A 17672-nucleotide genomic window follows, 5' to 3' on the forward strand; every position below is an offset into this window, starting at 1 on the left:
CTCAGGATCTCAAATTTTTGGGACAGAAGGTTGAGATTCACTTGAAGACCTGGATCACTTTGGACGTTTCAATTCATGTCACCCTAAATAAAAGATCTAAAATTGCATTCTGAAGGTGCCTGTTTCTTCCAACAACTATATGATGAGCCCGGCGTAATCAGCTCAGACATAGGTTATTACTTTGTAATATTGTATTAACTTATCTCATCCAGCTGAACTGTATTAGCCAGTTAAGCTGGGTGAGATGAATGCCACCCAAAGATCCTGGTTAACTGCAAGAAATGTTCTGGTGGTAGGAAAATCAGCCACCTGCAACCCAAAAAATAACTGTAGTGTGTTTCCTATGCATGAGAATAGCACTGAACACAGCTGTCCTTTAGCAGTATACCATGACTTAAAGCCATAAGGGAGAAGAGGAGGCTGTACTGGTCACTGAGAGTAGATTCTCTTTGGAGATGAAAATGTCTGCTTCAGCTGAAATGACGCCGGCTTTAGCGTGTTATTTCACCAGGTGCAGCACCATCAGATTAGTTCATATCACTTCACAACTGAAATGATCCTTCAGTGCAGTGACATCGGACATGGCGTCCACCTGCCTGGAGATGATGGAACTGAGAAGGCAGACAGCAGCTATGCCTCAGTGACTACCACGAGCTGAGTGTTTGGATCTCATTTTTGAGTTGGGAGAGGAGTGTAGGAAACCTGATCTTACACCATGCATTAACCACTACCTCAGTATTTCAGAGGGGAGGCACATCCCTCCAGAAACCACCTGTTTTCCATTCACGCTAAGACTGTGTCCTTTTCACTATCCAGAATCCCAGGAGAAGTTTCTTCTGGTTTTAGATAGACTGGTAAGTCTGGATGGTCTTGATCTCACAGCAAAGCCAAGTGCCTATAATCAGGAAGGAATTGCTTTTTTGTGGATAGGACTGGTCTGGTACTGGAACAAACTCATGAAGTAACAGAGCCCTCAGCTTCTCTTGTGGAGAGTGGAATATAGGTACTCCTAAGATCATAGAATCATAGAACGGTTAGAGTTGGAAAGGACCTTAAGATCGTCTAGTTCCAGATGTTGGAAGAACAGACATTATCTTGCATCTGTGTCATCTGTGGTGTATGAAAGCTGGTAAAGAACTATCAGGTCCTTGGCTTAGAGATGGTCAGCACTGCTTTTGCAGGGTTGATTTTGCTTTGAAGGAGTCAATAAAGTGGTTTTCTTTTTCTCAAGAAGTCATTGCTGAATATTTGTAGTCCCGGTCACTCTCATCTACAGCATTTTCTTTTGGGTTCAGGCTGCAGAGAGGCATCTCTCAGAGGAACCAAGTGCATTTGTTCTCCTTAGTCTCATTATAGACCTGTGTAAAATGCAGAGTTGGCTTAGAATCCTCCTTCTGGAGACTTGTGATCACCAGCGACATACTGCCATTGGGCCGACTGCTGGTTGCAGACTTCCCAAATGAGCTGCTGATGCTTTTTTTTTTTCCTGAAAATGCTGATCTGACACAAAGGAACATACTTTGGGAATGGGACGATTCTGACAATACTCTGACAGAAACCAGGCACGTTTCCAGAGCAGCCCCACTTGCCAGGTGCGTTTCCAAACCCTCCTCGCTTCTTGTTGGCTCATGCACAGCACCCCTGGCAGGATGCCCTGCTGAATCCCAGGAACAGGGCTGGGGGGTACAGCAAGTTCCTGGAGCTTCCCTATACTGCATGGAAAGAGGCCAGCAAAGGTGACTGATTGCAGGTTTGCAACGCTAAGAAAGCCATCCTCCCCGAGTCTTCTCTCATTGGGAATGCTTTTAAGTGCTTGACACACAAAATACCATCTTAAAGTTTTCTCAGATAACTTTTGGAACTTTGCCATCTTAAAGTTTTATTTGCTTTTGGAGTAGACTTTTCCCTCTTTTTTTTGGTCCCATCTGTGGAACTGAGCATGGAATAAAACGTAGATCCATATGTTCGAAACTACCGATTTACGTCTGACTCCATCAACAGAAAGGTGTTGCTGCGCTGCCTGAAAATGCTTCTGGTAGTAGGTGTGACTTCTTCTCAGCAGCTTCATGCTTTCTCCCTCAGAGATCTCCACAAAGTCCTCACACATCCTCCCAAAGGGCTCTCAACCATGGGGCACCACAAGGTGTTAATCCTGTCAACCAACCTCTCTTGTTCCTGGTGGCCACAAGGAAAGGCTATTCAGCAAGATGCAGCTCTCTTTATTTTTATCAAGTCTACAATAGTCAAAGGCATGTCACTGTTTCCTCTGGTTGGGTTTTAAGCCAATCTGGGTTTTTTGTGTTGAGGGAGGGGTGGATCTTGGGGATTTCACAGAATCGTAGAATCACAGACTGGCTTGGGTTGGCAGGGACCTTAGAAAACATCTCGTTCCAACCCCCTGCCACAGGCAGGGACACTTTCCACTAGAGCAGGTTGCTCCAAGCCCCGTCCAACCTGGCCTTGAACACTGCCAGGGATGGGGCAGCCACAGCTTCTCTGGGCAACCTGTGCCAGCGCCTCAGCACCCTCGCAGGGAACAACTTCTTCCTAATATCTAATCTAAACCTACACTCTTTCATTACCTCTCATCCTACCCCTACTTTCTCTTATAAAAGCCCCTCTCCAGATTTCTTGTAGACCCTTTAGGCACTGGAGCTGCTCTAAGGTCTCCTTGGAGCCTTCTCTTCTCCAGGCTGAACTAGCCCAGCTCTCTCAGCCTGTCTCCATAGCAGAGATGCTCCAGCCCTCTGATCTGATCTGACCATCCTCGTGGCCTCCTCTGGACTCACTCCAACAGCTCCACGTCCTTCTTAAGTTTGGGACTCCAGAGCTGGACACAGCACTGCAGGTGGGGTCCTATATGAGCAGAGTAAAGGGGCAGAATCCCCTCCCTCGAGCTGCTGCAGTGCCAGGCACTGCTCTCACATGCTGCAGTTGCAAGCAGGGCCAGGAGCAGCGGGGAGCCCCTCGCTGGCACAGGGCTGGGCTGGCAGCTGATCGAAAGCACTTGGTTCCCTCTTTAAAGAAAGACTTGAAAGGCTCCACCATGAGGGAAGAAAAACACAAGAGCAGTGGTATGAGGAGCTGGCTGAAGGGACAGAGACAGGCTGCAGGCTGGGGTTTAGCAGCTGAAGCCTATTAAACAGAGAGATCAATCAATACCCCTTTCAATGGGAGGGAAAGATCAATCTTCTCTCTTTCCCTGCCTCATGGCTTACCACTACCCCTGCTCCCCCACATTCACTTCTTATAGCCAGGTCAATTTGGGAGAGCTGGACTGTGGGAAGCTGGATTTGGCCCAAGAAAGTGGCACTGGAGCAGGACCCTGCTGTGCTGTTCTGTCTGTGCCAGGGGTCCCCTCTCCATCCCAGTCTGGCCAGTGAATACCCACCTGCCCCTGGCACAGCACCTGGTGCTGTGCAATGGACACATTGCTCCGGGCAGGGAGGTGGGAAGTTAGCAACAGTCATAGTGGTATAACTCATGCTGTTAAACAACAGGGTGAGGTACAACACCTGGTTTTGACCAGAACCAAGTGAAAGACCTGTCCTTACAATTTATACCCACAGCTGAGGAGGTCACTCTCCTGTTTCCCATAGTGAGCAATGCTGGAAGCTTCAGAAGATGGGTCTAGCACCTCTTCAGCAAGCAGATGTGGTCTCTCCCAATTGGAGATTAGCTTCAACCCTGACATGTTGCTTCAGAAATGTTCCCATCAGCATTTTGCTGGGATCTGTACTTGTCCATGGGTAAGCAGAAAGCCCATGAGTCTCAAAGACTGGCCTTCAGCATCCCCTTCATCCCCTGCCTACTTAATTTAGAAAGTTCCAAAGCACAGGCCAGCCTGCTCCCGTAGCCCCCTCCAGAAACATGCAGTGCTCTAGACATGGTTTTTATTCCGAGCCATGGAAATAGTCCTCCCAGTCAGACAGGCAGAGCTCTGTATTGTTAGGAGCTGGTTCCACTGGGGAATTTCTGAATTGAGATTGCCCAACTCCCGCTCGGCAGGGCTGGGTGCCAAGGTATTTGGGCACAAAACGGCCAAGTGAGGTTTCATTCTTTTCTCTTTTTTTTTTTTTTTCTTTTTTGTAGGCAGACAATATTTTTATGCCCCGTCATGGCTGGGCAATCAAAACAGCAATTAGGTTGCATCAGCAGATGTGCTCGCTTTTAGTGACTGCCGGCCTCAGCGGCGCACAAGCTATGTTCTGTTTGGTACAAAGATCTTTTGATTTCCAAATAAAACTTGGACCTTTTAAAGTGCTTCATCAACCATCTGTAAGCTGAGCAGGGCATTCGCTTCTAGCACTCTCAGCCCAGAATGCTGCAGCTGCTTATCCTGAGCAGAACCAGTAGGTGAGCAGAAAATAGAGCCCCTGCATCTGCTTGGAGAGGGCAGGCAGAGCACAGCCTGTGCCATCGCTTGCAGTGCTGGACAGGAACAACAGAGCTTGTTTTGTTTCCACATCAGCACAAAACCAGCCCAGGTTTTGTCTGCCATGGCCAGCACAGCTCCACATCATTGCTCTTTCCCCCAGAGTGGCCTGGCCCAAAGTTAAGCAGCTCTCCTGAAAATCATGTAACGTCTCTTTGAGATTTGGGATGGTGATGGTGCTGCAGGAGGAGTCATCTGCCATGAGCTCCCCATGTCATGAAGTGGTGCCTCCTGTTGTCCTGAGCATTGACAACAGAATAGACCATCTCCTGAATGCTCCTGCCTCTGCAGTAACTGGAGAAGGTGAGCCACAGAAATGTGGCACTTTTTGCTTTTAAATGACCAAAGCTAGGTGCCATGAATCCTGCCCTCTACCTATACATAGCATCTGCACCCAGCATTCCCCAAACATCCTGCATTCCCCAAGCAGCAATGAAACTTGCTGGTACCTGTCACTTTGGAAAGTCAGGTCTTAGCCATGCCTCAAGCTTCACAGGAATTTTTGCAGGTTGGAGCAACTAGGGGATTAACTACAATAATACACATGAATTTCACTCAAATTAGCCAAGATGCAGCAAGGTAGTTACATAGGTCTAGGAGAAAGATTTGTCTCCTGCCAGTTCAGGTCATCATGGGTGCATCCTGGCACCAAGGGAGGGCAGGAACATCTACCTAGTGGCATGGGCACCTTGGGTTACAGCACACCACCCTGGAATCATGCTGCAAGGAGACAATGCAGAGAAAGCTCAGGGCTTGAAAAGCACTTAAGAAAATGGGGCTCCATTTTCATTTGAGCTTCTTTGGTATTAATAGAGTATGAACAGAATTTAACATGCTACTTCATATGGCAAAAGCACGACTTGCTCATCTTCAGGCTGTCATTAGGCTGCCTGAAAGGAAAATAGTTTCACCTCTCCGTGTTAGGTCATAGCAAATAATGTCTGAAGTTAAGATAAGCCCCTTATTTTTCCATATTGCTCTTGCTTCTGTTGTATTCACTTTGCTCCTTTCTCTCCCCTCAGGTCTGCACAGGCAGATTTGCACTGAGGATGCTCAGCTTGTAGGAAGTACATGATTCACTGGATGCTACTGGAACTGGCTCAGAAATGAATTCCACATCTAGGGTCTGAACCAAGGCAAGTAAAGATCACCCAGGAGTCTTTTACAGGCTTAGGAGGAATCCTACATATCTCCTGTATGTAAGGAAAAAACCTCCCCCAAAAAAAACCATAAAAAAACCCCAACAACAAAAAGAAGCAAATTCTGAGCCTTCCAGCTTTGATCCTGGCCCATCAGTTAGTCACTGTGTGTGGCAGTGGCCAAAGCACCAACTTCACGGTGAATGTGGGACGAGCTGGAGAAAGGGTTCATGAGTGCTGAGAGGGCAGGGACTTTTCCACATGAAGCTATGAGGGCCCTGAGCTAGGGCTGATGGAGTGGCTGTGATGGATGAGCCCGGCACTGAGAGCCAAAGGGTTCCCTGGGGCTTTCTCTCCAACGTGTCCCTTGCAGGCAGATTTCATCAGATGCAATTTAAAAGATATCAAGCTCTTTCCTAACTTCATTTGTCTGTATAAATAACTGCTGCAGCTGACAAAGGGCTGTTCCAGGATCACAAAAGGGATGGGAGCTAGTACTCAGAGCTGGAAATGGGAGAACAGACTTGAGACAGCAGTGTTATTCCTAGGTGAGCTGTCTGGGGCATCCTTTAAGCCTCTGCAGCACCCTGAGTCCTTGTCACCTCCTGCATGGCTGGGACACTCAGGCTGGGTGAAAAAGGTTGGCTGATGATCCTTCACTCATTACACGGATGGAGGATTTCAGCTGTGCATCCCCCTTTCGATAGAGAGTGGTTTGGTACTTGCTACTCATGCTATGTTACTGTGCAATTTATGTCTATTAAAACCCACATCAATCACCTCCACTTCACCAGCCTGTGTAACCTCCTTACTGAAGCAGAGCCACCAAGGCTCGGGGCAGTAAGTGACTACCGAAACATTCCACTGCATTGTGGCTCCTGGTTTCTCCGGCCTATACCAAGACAAGACTCTCACCAACACCAAGACTTGGTTTGTCTTCCTGCCCTGGACGCATGGCGGAGAGTGACTACCAATGATGGCTTCAAGGATCTATGTTTATTGAGCTAAAGCCTTGGGGGCTGATCTGCCCAGAGCCCTGGGGAGACTCAACCATTTCTCTCATGGTGTACACATCTGGGCATCAGGACATGGCCATAACACAACCCAGGAACCAAGGAGGATCCCCAGACCATGCTGACTGCAGTACTAGAGAAGGCATGGCTACATGCATGGGAACCCACAGGTCAGCATCAGACACATGTAAACCCTGAAATACCAACATACTGTAAGGCTTAGTCTCATCTGGTATCACTCACAATTATAGGAATTCCCAGTGATGCTTCAGATTTCAAATGGACTGATTTACCCTTTGGGAAGGTCCATCCCTTTGGGAAGCTCACTGCAAAGGGAGTCTGGCACATCTATTGTCCCAGCTTAAACACCTCTGCTCTGCACATAACTCAGGTGACCTGAATAATGCCCAAGAGTTGTTCATGAAACTGCGCAAACACGCACTGAGCTCTTGGGAGGAAAATGTTTGTTCATTCCTTAATCCCTTATCTGGTGTGCTGCAAATGCTAAAAGAGGCCAAAGAATTTGGCTCAATAATAGTGATGAACTAGGAACGGAGATTAGCTCCGTTCCAAACAGGGGCTCTTGGTGCAGTGGCATTTTGAAACAGGTGGCAAAAGAAGGGTATGAACCAGAAAGGAAGATTCAGTTTACTTTTGAAAGAAAGACTGGGCCTTTATATATATATATATGTAAATTCAGTTTTTAAGTTGCCTGAGAGTCTTTCCCTTTTTCCTGCCTCATTCTTACACGAAGGACAAATGCAGGGGGTGAGCAAGAGAACTGCAACACCCTCTGAATACTTTGTCAGCCCATTTGTGTCCCTCACTACCCTCTACACTACAGCAACTACAGATTTCTGTGAGAGTAGCTTGCAGCAAAGTGCTGCCTGTTGCACGTATTCAACAAAAGCAGCTGTTGAACACCTTATTCCTTTGTGGATTTTTCAAATAAGGTTTACACCCAAGGACCTGCTTTACATGCAACAACTAGGCAGAAACACCAATAAGGACTTCTTATAACAGGGGCTGTTATAAAAGTACCATTTAGGCAAAATCTCCATCTCACTTGTTGGATGCTATCCCTTTCAATGACGACTTTGCAGTATCACCAGGATGTCCTGTGTGATGCCCTTAGCTAAAGAACATCTCTGCTGGCAAAGGATTTTTCTGCTGGCGGGGGAGAGCTTGCAGTACAACCTAAGGAAGAGTACAGCCAAGTCAGATGGTTTCTGGAGTGCACCACTGCAGTAAGGCAGATTCAGAAGTTCAGTTCTCAGCTGTGCCCATGACCTGCGCCATGACCTGCACCAAGTCACTTCATCTTCCCGTTTCCTCTCCAACCTTTTCACATTTATCTCCATGACTTGTGAGCTGGGCAGATGAGTTTCATTGTGTTCGTACAATACATGCTAAACCAGAGCTGTCAGCCTGATTTGTGCCTCTTGGCACTGCCAGTGCTACCAGTTCTTGGGGATTTACTGCATGTCTGCATGGTCGGTAGCTCTCATGAAGGCTCTTTTCCTGGGGTGATGCACCAAATTAATTTTCCTTTTAAAAGGAAAGCACATTTTTAGGCAAGCTTGAAAAGACAGGCGCTAGAAGTTCATACTTGAGAGTGGAATTAATGCAGAGGTGAGGTGGTGCTACTTTGGATGTGCTAATCATTATTTTTAACACTTGGTTAAAACACGTGTTTTAACAGCAGCGTGGCAGCAACATGGAAAGAGCACAAATGACATACCCACAACAGTAAAATTAGTAGAGAGTCAAAATGCTCCTGTTGCAAAGGCACTAGACAAGCAAGCATCTAATTACCGTGTTTTAGCAGTATGGGAACGCAGTTCATTTACCCGGGGTTGCATAATGCGTCTGCATATTGTGTTTACAAAGGAAGATGCTGCCATTCAAAGGCTGTGGGGTTGTCGGTGGGGATTTTTCAGCGTGTTTATCAGCCCCACCACGCCCCTCTGCACAATGCCACTGGCGGCGCCTCCTCCAAACAGCACTGCTGCGCCAAAATCTGCCTGCTCCCTATGCATGGCGCAGGGCAGCCCTCCAGGAAGCGAGAAAAGGGGCTGGCAAGGAGGAAACATGGACTTTCTATTTCGCTGTTGTTGACTCCATGGATGGCTTGTTACGGCGTGTGATGGCCTGCTAGCCCGCCTCTAGAATGGGGATAATGAGTCATTATCCTGCCAATAACAATGTGTATCTTTATTTAATTCTCCTCCTGGCACTGGCTGCCAGCAGGTGATGGAGATGGCCTGTTTTGGGTGACAGCAAGAGGTACCAAGCATCTGGGGTGAGTGCTGGGTGTACATACACATACCGGGTAGGTGACAGCACCCAAAGGCCACCTCATCCATGGGCCTTTTGGGGAGATGCTGGGCAGGGGATCACCACCCCAGCGAGCTGGGCACAGTGTGCTGGGGAGAGGTGGAGAGCTCAGGGGCAGGGCTCCAGCCCAATGCCCCTCATTGTATTCACTTGCATGGAGTACAAAAGCAGGTTTGTTGTATTGCCCCTCAAAAGGTAGGAGGCAAAATTACTTGCCCCCAGGTCAGCCCAGGAGCCTGTGGCAAAGTCCAGCCTGCAGGCCAGATTTGTGAAGGGAGACAAAGGAGATGAGACCTCCCTCTGATGTCACCCATAGGATGCCCTGAGACTGCAGGGGGGAAAGCTTGCTGTTACCTACAAGTAATCTGATCAAGCCAAAGCTGAGGTAAGCAAGTCAAATTGCTCACTTTGGTAGCTTTATGCTCAGATCCATCCTACCTTGGTAGTTTATGAGTTTCCCAGTTTATCTGATGCTGGGGGGTGCACAGATGCTGCTGTGCTGTGCTCCGCCAAGGGTACCTTCTCGGTCCTGGTGCTGCTTGTATCTTGGCATCAGATCTTGCTGGGCTGGCGTGCCGCGTACAAACCATTACATGCAATAACAAGTAAAGCACTGCTTGAACCTTAGCACAAAGAAGCGAAAAAACAAAAACAATAAATGTATTTTCCACAAGGGCAGAGACAGCAGCCTTTGAATGGGAGTTGCTGGATCGGCTTATGACTCAGCTGGCTGCTCGCAGAGCACTTCAGCACATGCTCAACTTGGGACGGCAGCTGGGGCTCTGATGGATTTGTTGATTTCAAAGCCAAATGCATGCGGAGATGCGTGGTAAAGGGTGTGGGGTATGGTCAAGGTCTATAGCACTGGTAGAGCATGGGGATGTGTTGCCCACATCCCTCCATGTGATGGGGTCACCCTGCTGCAGGCAGCCCCTCAGGATGAGCTGGGATGCACCATGATGGGTGAAGGGCACTCTGTGCTCGGTGTGGTGTGGGGTGCAACATGCAGGGCTTGCGGGATGCGTTTCACCACCCGGGTCAAGCCCTGCTTGTTGGAGTGGGAGGAGGGAACCGGCCCAGGCGCCAAAATGTCTGTGACTCTGCTTAGATCATACTTATAATGTTTTTCTGCATACGGATCTACGTAAATAGAAAGGAACCATTCATCTCAGCTGGGAGGACTGGCAGCCTTTGGAGTCACCCTGTCCACTGATAGCTAGCCACCTTATTTTTCGCCTGGTCTTTGATTTCTGCCCTCCTCCCCCCACCAGCACTGTTCCCAGGGCATCGTCTTCATGAAACAGCCTTTTGTTCATAGGTGCCCGAAGCCAGTGTGCCTCTTTGACTGGCTGCTTCGTTTCACGCCGACACCCTTAACTGCTGGTTTCATCTTCCTGGTAGCGATTGTCTCAGATGAAGTTTCAGTATCACTGTTTCTCATCTGCGGCTTCAGAGTCCCATTTTCACCAGCCAGAAGCCAAAACCCTTGCACTTGCTTGACCTCTGCAATTACCAGCGGGACTCTTGCTCCATGGCGCTGCAGCCTCTGGCCATGGGGAAACTTTAGAGCAGGGGCCATATGGATAAGCCACGGGAGACCCAGGAACGGCACAGGGTTTGTTTTAAATGTCTGGCTCTTCCTGCAGTTTAATTCAGACTCACTGCTGCGGCCTCACTTGCTGTGAAGCACAGTTTTGATTGCAGTGTCATTTGAATACTGCCTGTGATGGCAGTGGGCCTGTCCTCACCTCTGGAGGGTCTGCTTGTTTCCTATTGTTTTTTGCTTCTCAATCTAAAAGCCACTAACCACTCTAGATTGCAAGTCTCCCATAGATCTTCCTGAGCAAGAGGCAAAGGAAAGCATTAAACACAACTATTTGGGGATTTCTCACCTCCAATGCGTATTTATGCAAGAGTTCACGCAAGTCTCTTGGAGCTGCTCAGGATATTCTGCCAGATGCGCACCACCTTTGGTTTTCATTAATCATGAACATCCGTCTGACTTCAGCCAGCAGCTTTTAATAGCTCTGCAGCAAACCCCACACATTTGCCAATGCTTTCAGCAGTGTAAGGAGCCCACAGCATATATATCTACCATCCTCTTGAAGAGCAAAGTGTGTTAATACTTCTGTAAGAGATTTGAGCGGCAAAATGGTGAGCCCGTTTTGCCCATAATGCTGCTGCACCGAGTGGGTCTGGTTTTGATTTCAGCTGCAGCACATGGGAGTCTGGCCTGGAAACCCCCGTTACACCACTGCTGCGCCGAGGGCGTGATGAGGTCCAAATGTGAACTGTGAAGATCATTAAAGCACCCAAAGCTGGTGTTTGGGTGCAGTGCCATGGGAAGCCTGCCATCAGAATACATTAACTCCAAGCCCCCTGGAAATTCTGCAGCAATTAGGCCCAACATTTAAGATAACAGAGAGGCCCGGGACCTGCCTGCCTTCCTACAGGATCTTCTCATTCAGCTATTTGTCCCTCCAGGGAAGGCTGCTTGATGGAGCAGCAGCACCATGCGATGGGTTGGAGGCCCATGGTGCTGCTCACTGGCTCTGCTCAGGGGCTGGAAGAGGGACAGACATTCAGCCCAGCATCGGGGAAGCTAACAGCTCTGCTCATGGACCAGATGTGTCAGTACAAGCTCCAGGAAACGCAAGCTTGGAGGTCTAGCACTAGCTATGGCCATGCATTGGTTTACCCAAGACAAGAAGTATTCTCCTCTTCCCATTCATTCCCCTATCCCAGCTTTGGGGGATGGATACAACCATGGTACTGAGGGGGAGGGAAAATCTGCTGTTCAGGTTTTCCCCTACGCTAACCAGTGGCAGCTAATTAGATGGCTAATGTCCCACCAGGCCTTGTATTTCTCCTAGGAAACCCTGCCTTGGCTAATCACTTTAGCATGAACTGCAGGGAAGTGTTGATAGCAGAAGAAAATGAGATCACGCTAGAGCTATCACACTGCCTTTCTTGGTGAGAAGAATAAAATGTATTCCCATCCGTCACTCAGATAACTGTGCATGATCTGTTGAGCTCTTCCCATTGCTGCCATTATCAAGAGCTCAGCAGCCACATCAGCTTTGTCTTGAGTTTGAGGATTTTCCCAATTTACTTTCTCTGCAGTTTACATAGACACTGTTCATTGATAACTCCATGGATAACTGCTCTTTCTGGACTTTTATTTTCACTCTTCAGCACCTTGTGTAAGTGGATCTCAACGTACTTTGGGAAGCCTTGAAAGGGAGTATCAGGAGGCAGGGTCTGATTCTCCAGTGCCTCATTTTGTCTTTTATGACTACACAAAGCTTAAAGACCTCCAAAGCAATTTTAGGCGTAGGAAAGGAGAATCCAGCCTCATGGATTTGCAAATCCTGGCTGCTTTTCATGATGGAGCTGGATGCCGGTGAGCATCGTGTCTCTAGAGACTAACTCTCACAAATCAGAAGACACAAGAGGTCTGCGGCAGCCCCAGAAAGCAGCAGTCAGCTGTCCTAGCTCCCAGTGCCTTGTATGAAGAGTGAGCCACAGCACACAGAGCCAGCTTGGGTACCAGGCAGCTTGGGAAGATGATGGTATTTTTAGCACTGAGGATCTTCATTGCTGCCGCAATGCCTGCCCAGGACAGGTGCCTCCACAGCAGCCAAGAGCACCCCTTCTTGTTTCTGAATAATCTCTCACATCCATAATCCCAGTGGGCAAAAGGAAATCATGCTGCAGAAAGGACATGCCTCCGTTAATTTTTTTACCAGACACCAACTATTTTGTCCAGTATTTTTCATATTAAATGCCAGCTTCTCTGCTTTGGGGCAGATAGCTACAGGTCTGCAAACCCGAAGACGTGATTTATTCACTTGTGCCCCTCTCTCCCACTGATCGCCAAACAAGCTGGTGATGCTTTAACAACAGCTGCCTGTGGGGCTCAGAACACAACTGACAAAATTACCTGGCACGGTTGCAAGTTGTTCACCACACTGACAAACAGTTACCAGTCACTTTCTTCTGCCTCCCCTAGCTTAATCATATTGCAAACCACATCCTTCTGTTGCAGTATGACTTGTCTCCACCACTTGTGGCACGTTTTCTGATTAGATGCGTGAATGCCATGTTTATCGTGGGGAGAAGTCGCTGCAGAGGTGTGGAGGATCCCCAGCTGGCACAAAGGATGCTTTGCCCACCAGCTGCAGGAGCTTGCTCAAAGCACCAGGACCCCCTTGGCCTTTAGCTAAGCACTATCCTTATGTGATGGTGGAATTCTTGGCTCACATGCTACTTGCATGGTAGCACATCACTGCTACTTCACTCAAAGGGAATCTTACAAACCTTCCGGGGAAGTAAAGGGAGAAATTCATTTCTCATAAACTGACTGTGAAGAGACAAATTCTCTGCCTACCAACAGGAACGTGCCTATGCATAGCCCCAGTGTTAACACAGATTACATATTGCATTGAGCATGGTTACTGCCAGACACCTCTTCCTGAAATTCAATAGACATTGACATTTATATCCAGTCTTTGAGGTTTAGCATGCTCCAGCACAAATATACATTTATTAATACCGCAATACACTGGGTCTTATTGACTTTTATTGAGTCTCATTCCACTCACAGATGCACTTTTTTCCCCAGACTGTCATGCTTGAAATAAGTTAAGCCAAGAGTGAATGATCTTTCAACAGAATAAGTAATATGCTTAAGGCCACATTCAGCATTATTTTCCTTACCTCCCTTGACCAAAGTGATATTTACAGAGAGGGTTACATTCTGCTCAGCAGTACATTAGTGTCAATGATATGTGACTCCAGTGATTGCAGCAAAGTGGCTCTGAACATATATCGACAAAGCAGGGAGCGGGAATTTGGCCCAGCATTCTCAGAATAGGAGCACTAGGACTGGAGTTACGCCAGGGAAGAATTTGGCCTGTACGGTTTCTGAAATGAGGGAGCCAAATAATACAGAAATGTAAACTGATCTGTAGTCTGTTCATAAGAAAACTCTGATTTCCAGTGATTTAAAGAGCCCAGCTAGAGAAAGGTTAAGTTTCAAGAGCAATACAACATGACTAGAAGTTATTTCTCCCTGTAAAAGGACATTTTCATAGAAATGAGGACAAATAAAAATCTAAAGACATGACCTTGCTGTGAAAATACAATCCTTTTATGTTTTCCATCTCAGATCATGCTCCTGTGCAGTACAACAACATTGCTCTGCCTATAAAAGTAATTTCTCTGCTTCTGCTGTCCAGCATTCCCCTGAAACTTCATCAATATAAATGCTTCAGTGGCGATAGTAAATAGTCAGGTCTGCGTGCATAAGGTTCAGTTATACCAGACAGATCTGGCAATGAGCAGAGCAAGATGCAATGACCCCTGTTATTATTCATTTATTTGCCCAAACAGCAGCCAGGTTCTGCCATTTCCAGCTCAGGGGCTCCAGCACTGAAGCTGTGACTGCCAGGGCTTCACCAGCAGAGCAAGGTGCATTGCTTACAACCTTTTTTTCTCCTTCCAGGCTGACCCTCCCTTTCCCCTCTCCAAAGATTATAAATAGAGATTGTGCCTACTGCAAAGCCAGGCTGAAATAGGTCAGAGAGTCTTCAAAGGCAAATCTACATGCAGGAGTCATGCATTTCCATCCGGCGGCAGACAAACTGGCAGGCTAGAGGAGGTGGGAGCAGAAAGGAGTTGGCTGATGTTGGTCCAGGGAAGCTGCTGCTCCTTTTCTCTTGCTCTGCAGCACCAGATGGCCAGGCCCATCCTGTTTGCTGTATTTTGGTGTATCACAGCGGGCACTGCCTGGCCATGCAGGAGGGAGAGAAGCAGAAGTGCCAAGGTTAGCGGGTTGCATGGCTCTGCACAGGCATGCTGTGCTGCGGGTTCAGTCAGCCAGCTCCCCCACAGGGGGTCTTGCTTTAAGGCTAAATCTCAACATTTGGGACCTCTCCTGTCCAAGGATATTCCCGGCATCTGGATGGCAACTGAGGAAAGAAGAAACACACCATGCAAACAAGCCTTCAGCACTTAGCTGATTTTGCTGGGGAAGATCCCATGTGCTAACTGCCTTCACTCACATGCCTAATTGCTTCTAAGCGTGGTACCTTCTGAGGAAATCCCATTTACACTGACACGCTGTTTTTTCAGGGTGTAACTGTCAGACAAATAATGAAACAGGGTAAAAACATTTTTAAATCAAAAGAAGCCAAGTCCGTAACAGATGCAAATCTTTCAGCACTTCAGCTCTTCTTTGTCTAGAAACAAAGAATAAAGCTCTGTCGTAATTCAGCCTGATCTTCCAACATACTTATGTTCATATCTTGGGGTCTTCAATGGGAAATGGACCTAAATTATGTGCCATATTCCAAAAGCTGTTGAGTTTTGTATTTGCTTTCTGTATTTGTATTTTGTATTTGAAAATAATGAAAGTCATAACATTGCCAGTGAATACAGGAAGCTAATTTCACTGATCAGCTCCATCCTTAATGTAGCATCCTGCCGTACCATGTGTTTCATTTGCAAAATATGAACAGACAAGTTCTGCTGCTTGAGACATTTTAGGATTTGTCAGCCAAAGATGTTTGTGTGCTTCTCAGTGGCTGGGCACAGAACGGAGCCAAAGCAGTGCAAGGAAACAGGCAGCAAAACCCTGGCTTCCAGTTCACCTCCCCAACCAGCAGGCATCCGAGCCAGCTGCCTCCTGCTTGGCTTCTCTTAGCTCCTTGGCTTTTGAGCTCACGGTATGCAGAGGAGGGCTCAAGGTGTTTTTACCCACCCTGACCTGCAGTGGTTGAGTTGCACTCTCCAGTGATGTGCAGTGTAGCTGGGACCCGAGGCGTGAGCTCCCACTTCCCGGCCAAAGGCCAGCAGCGTTTCTCTGTCTTCTGCAGGAAATCTTGCCTTCTAGACCCAGGCCCACAGCACTGGGGGACTCCTACATCTCACAGAGATGCCATAACCACAGCTTTGATGCAGGCACCTATGTTTAGGGGAGGGATGAAACTTCAGCTGCATCCTTCCCAGTGCCTCATGTCGTGGTTTCATGGCCAGTGCCAAGACCCAGACTTGTCCCTGTTCCACATGTACGACCCCAGGCATCCGTGTCTGCCCCATGAACTCCACCTCCAGCCCTGAAGGGAGAGGTGCTTCTGTCACCAAAAGTAGTCCTGCTGCTGTCATTAAATCTACTATGTAGGACTATCTTCAACAGTAATATACACTGCAAGGGATTACTTATAGTTGTCTTTTTGCAGAGAGTAAGACCAGGCTACCTTTGTCCTGCCTTTCAGGTTCTTTTTCAATTAATGCATTTCCCTGCTGTATCACTCCCAGAAACTGTACAGGCCAAAATACTTCCAAAGCTAACTCGAAGCATAGCCTATTTTTTTCCAGATGATCCCTATTTTCATGCTCACAGCATTGGCCAGTGTGTTCTCAGAAGGCTGAACTGAAGTAAACAACATGTTGAAATATATTTAGCGAATTACCATGCAAACCACAGAAGAACATAAAGAGAGAGAGGACAAGAGATTTCTTGGTTGGGTAGCGATTTAATGCTTTTCTGAGTTATTTAACTGTCAAAGAAATTAGATATTAAAAAGGCCTATTAGGTCAGTGCACTCAGCTCTCCTGGGCCAGGCTGTAATTGTTTCTTAAGATAAACATAATTTCGAGTGCTTTATCTAGTCAGGGTTTAAAGGCTGCAAATGAAAAGGCGTGTGCCCCCACCCTCGAGGAAGAATTCCACAAACTATCACATCTCCCTGTCTCGTGCAATTATCTGAACACTCATTTTGCAAATTAGGATGTGTAATCATAAGGAAGGGAAGTTGTTTTGGAGTGTCAAAGTGTGCGTAACATCACTCAGGGCACAAACTTTATCTGCTGCCCTTCCTTCCCCTAACAGTGTAATATAAATCCTGTGCAAATGAGAGCAAAACGGTGCAACAAACACCATGATAATGAAGGCAGGATTATCACTCGTTTGACGTAATAGCAATGGGCTGGATTTTTGGCCTGGAGAAACCACATCTATTTTCCTTTGTATCCATGTTTAGTATGGCTTTACTGAATGATTCATGGGCTCTTGAAACGTAAGGCATGTGACATGTGTCGATCACCTCGTCTAACCACGCGCACAGCACTTTATTGTGGCAGTCGGACAGGGAGAGTGGGTACGGCTCCGGAGCCGGGTGCTCAGGCTTGCCCTCCTTCCCTGCTCCTGGGCAAAACTTGAGGATCTTTTAATTTCAAGCAGGATTTCTAGTCTTGCAGCAATCCTGTCAGAACTATTGCGTGGCAGCTGCCCCCTCCCTTCCTCTCCCTCCGAGCTGCTGGAAGTCTATGAATCACAAACATATTCACTGCATAACGAGTTCGATTTTACAGCTCTTGATCTTGTCAGTCCAATCTTTTCAGGAAGCATCGCGCTGTTGCATTAATGTATGAACAACAAAAGCACTGCACACTTTATACAGTAGGTGCACAGCTTGGGGAAGCATTGTACCAAGTGCTCCGGCAGCATCTGCACTGCATGTAGCAGGTAGGCTGGCTTTGCCGGGACACAATGTAGGGTCAATACTGCACAGCTGATCTACAGAGCTACTTCTTATTGCAAGAACAATCATAGAATGGTTTGGATTGGAAAGGACCTTAAGACCACTAGACCATGACACCCAAGGCCCCGTTCAACCTAGCCTTGAACACTTCCAGGGATGGAGCATTCACAACTTCCTTGGACAACCTGTGCCAGTGTCGCAC

General features: G+C 47.5%; 1 long non-coding RNA gene across 1 annotated transcript; it reads right to left on the minus strand.

Annotated features, from left to right (window-relative positions):
- Positions 1 to 2394: 2394 nt before the first annotated feature.
- Positions 2395 to 17672, minus strand: LOC115604159. The gene is made up of 3 exons (XR_003990139.1): positions 17572 to 17672; positions 14437 to 14441; positions 2395 to 2416 (listed from the first exon to the last, which is right to left on the minus strand). It is a non-coding gene; the product is annotated as an uncharacterized LOC115604159 (long non-coding RNA).

Source organism: Strigops habroptila, chromosome 2 (genome assembly GCF_004027225.2).
Source record: "Strigops habroptila isolate Jane chromosome 2, bStrHab1.2.pri, whole genome shotgun sequence".
NCBI classification, from domain to species: domain Eukaryota; kingdom Metazoa; phylum Chordata; class Aves; order Psittaciformes; family Psittacidae; genus Strigops; species Strigops habroptila.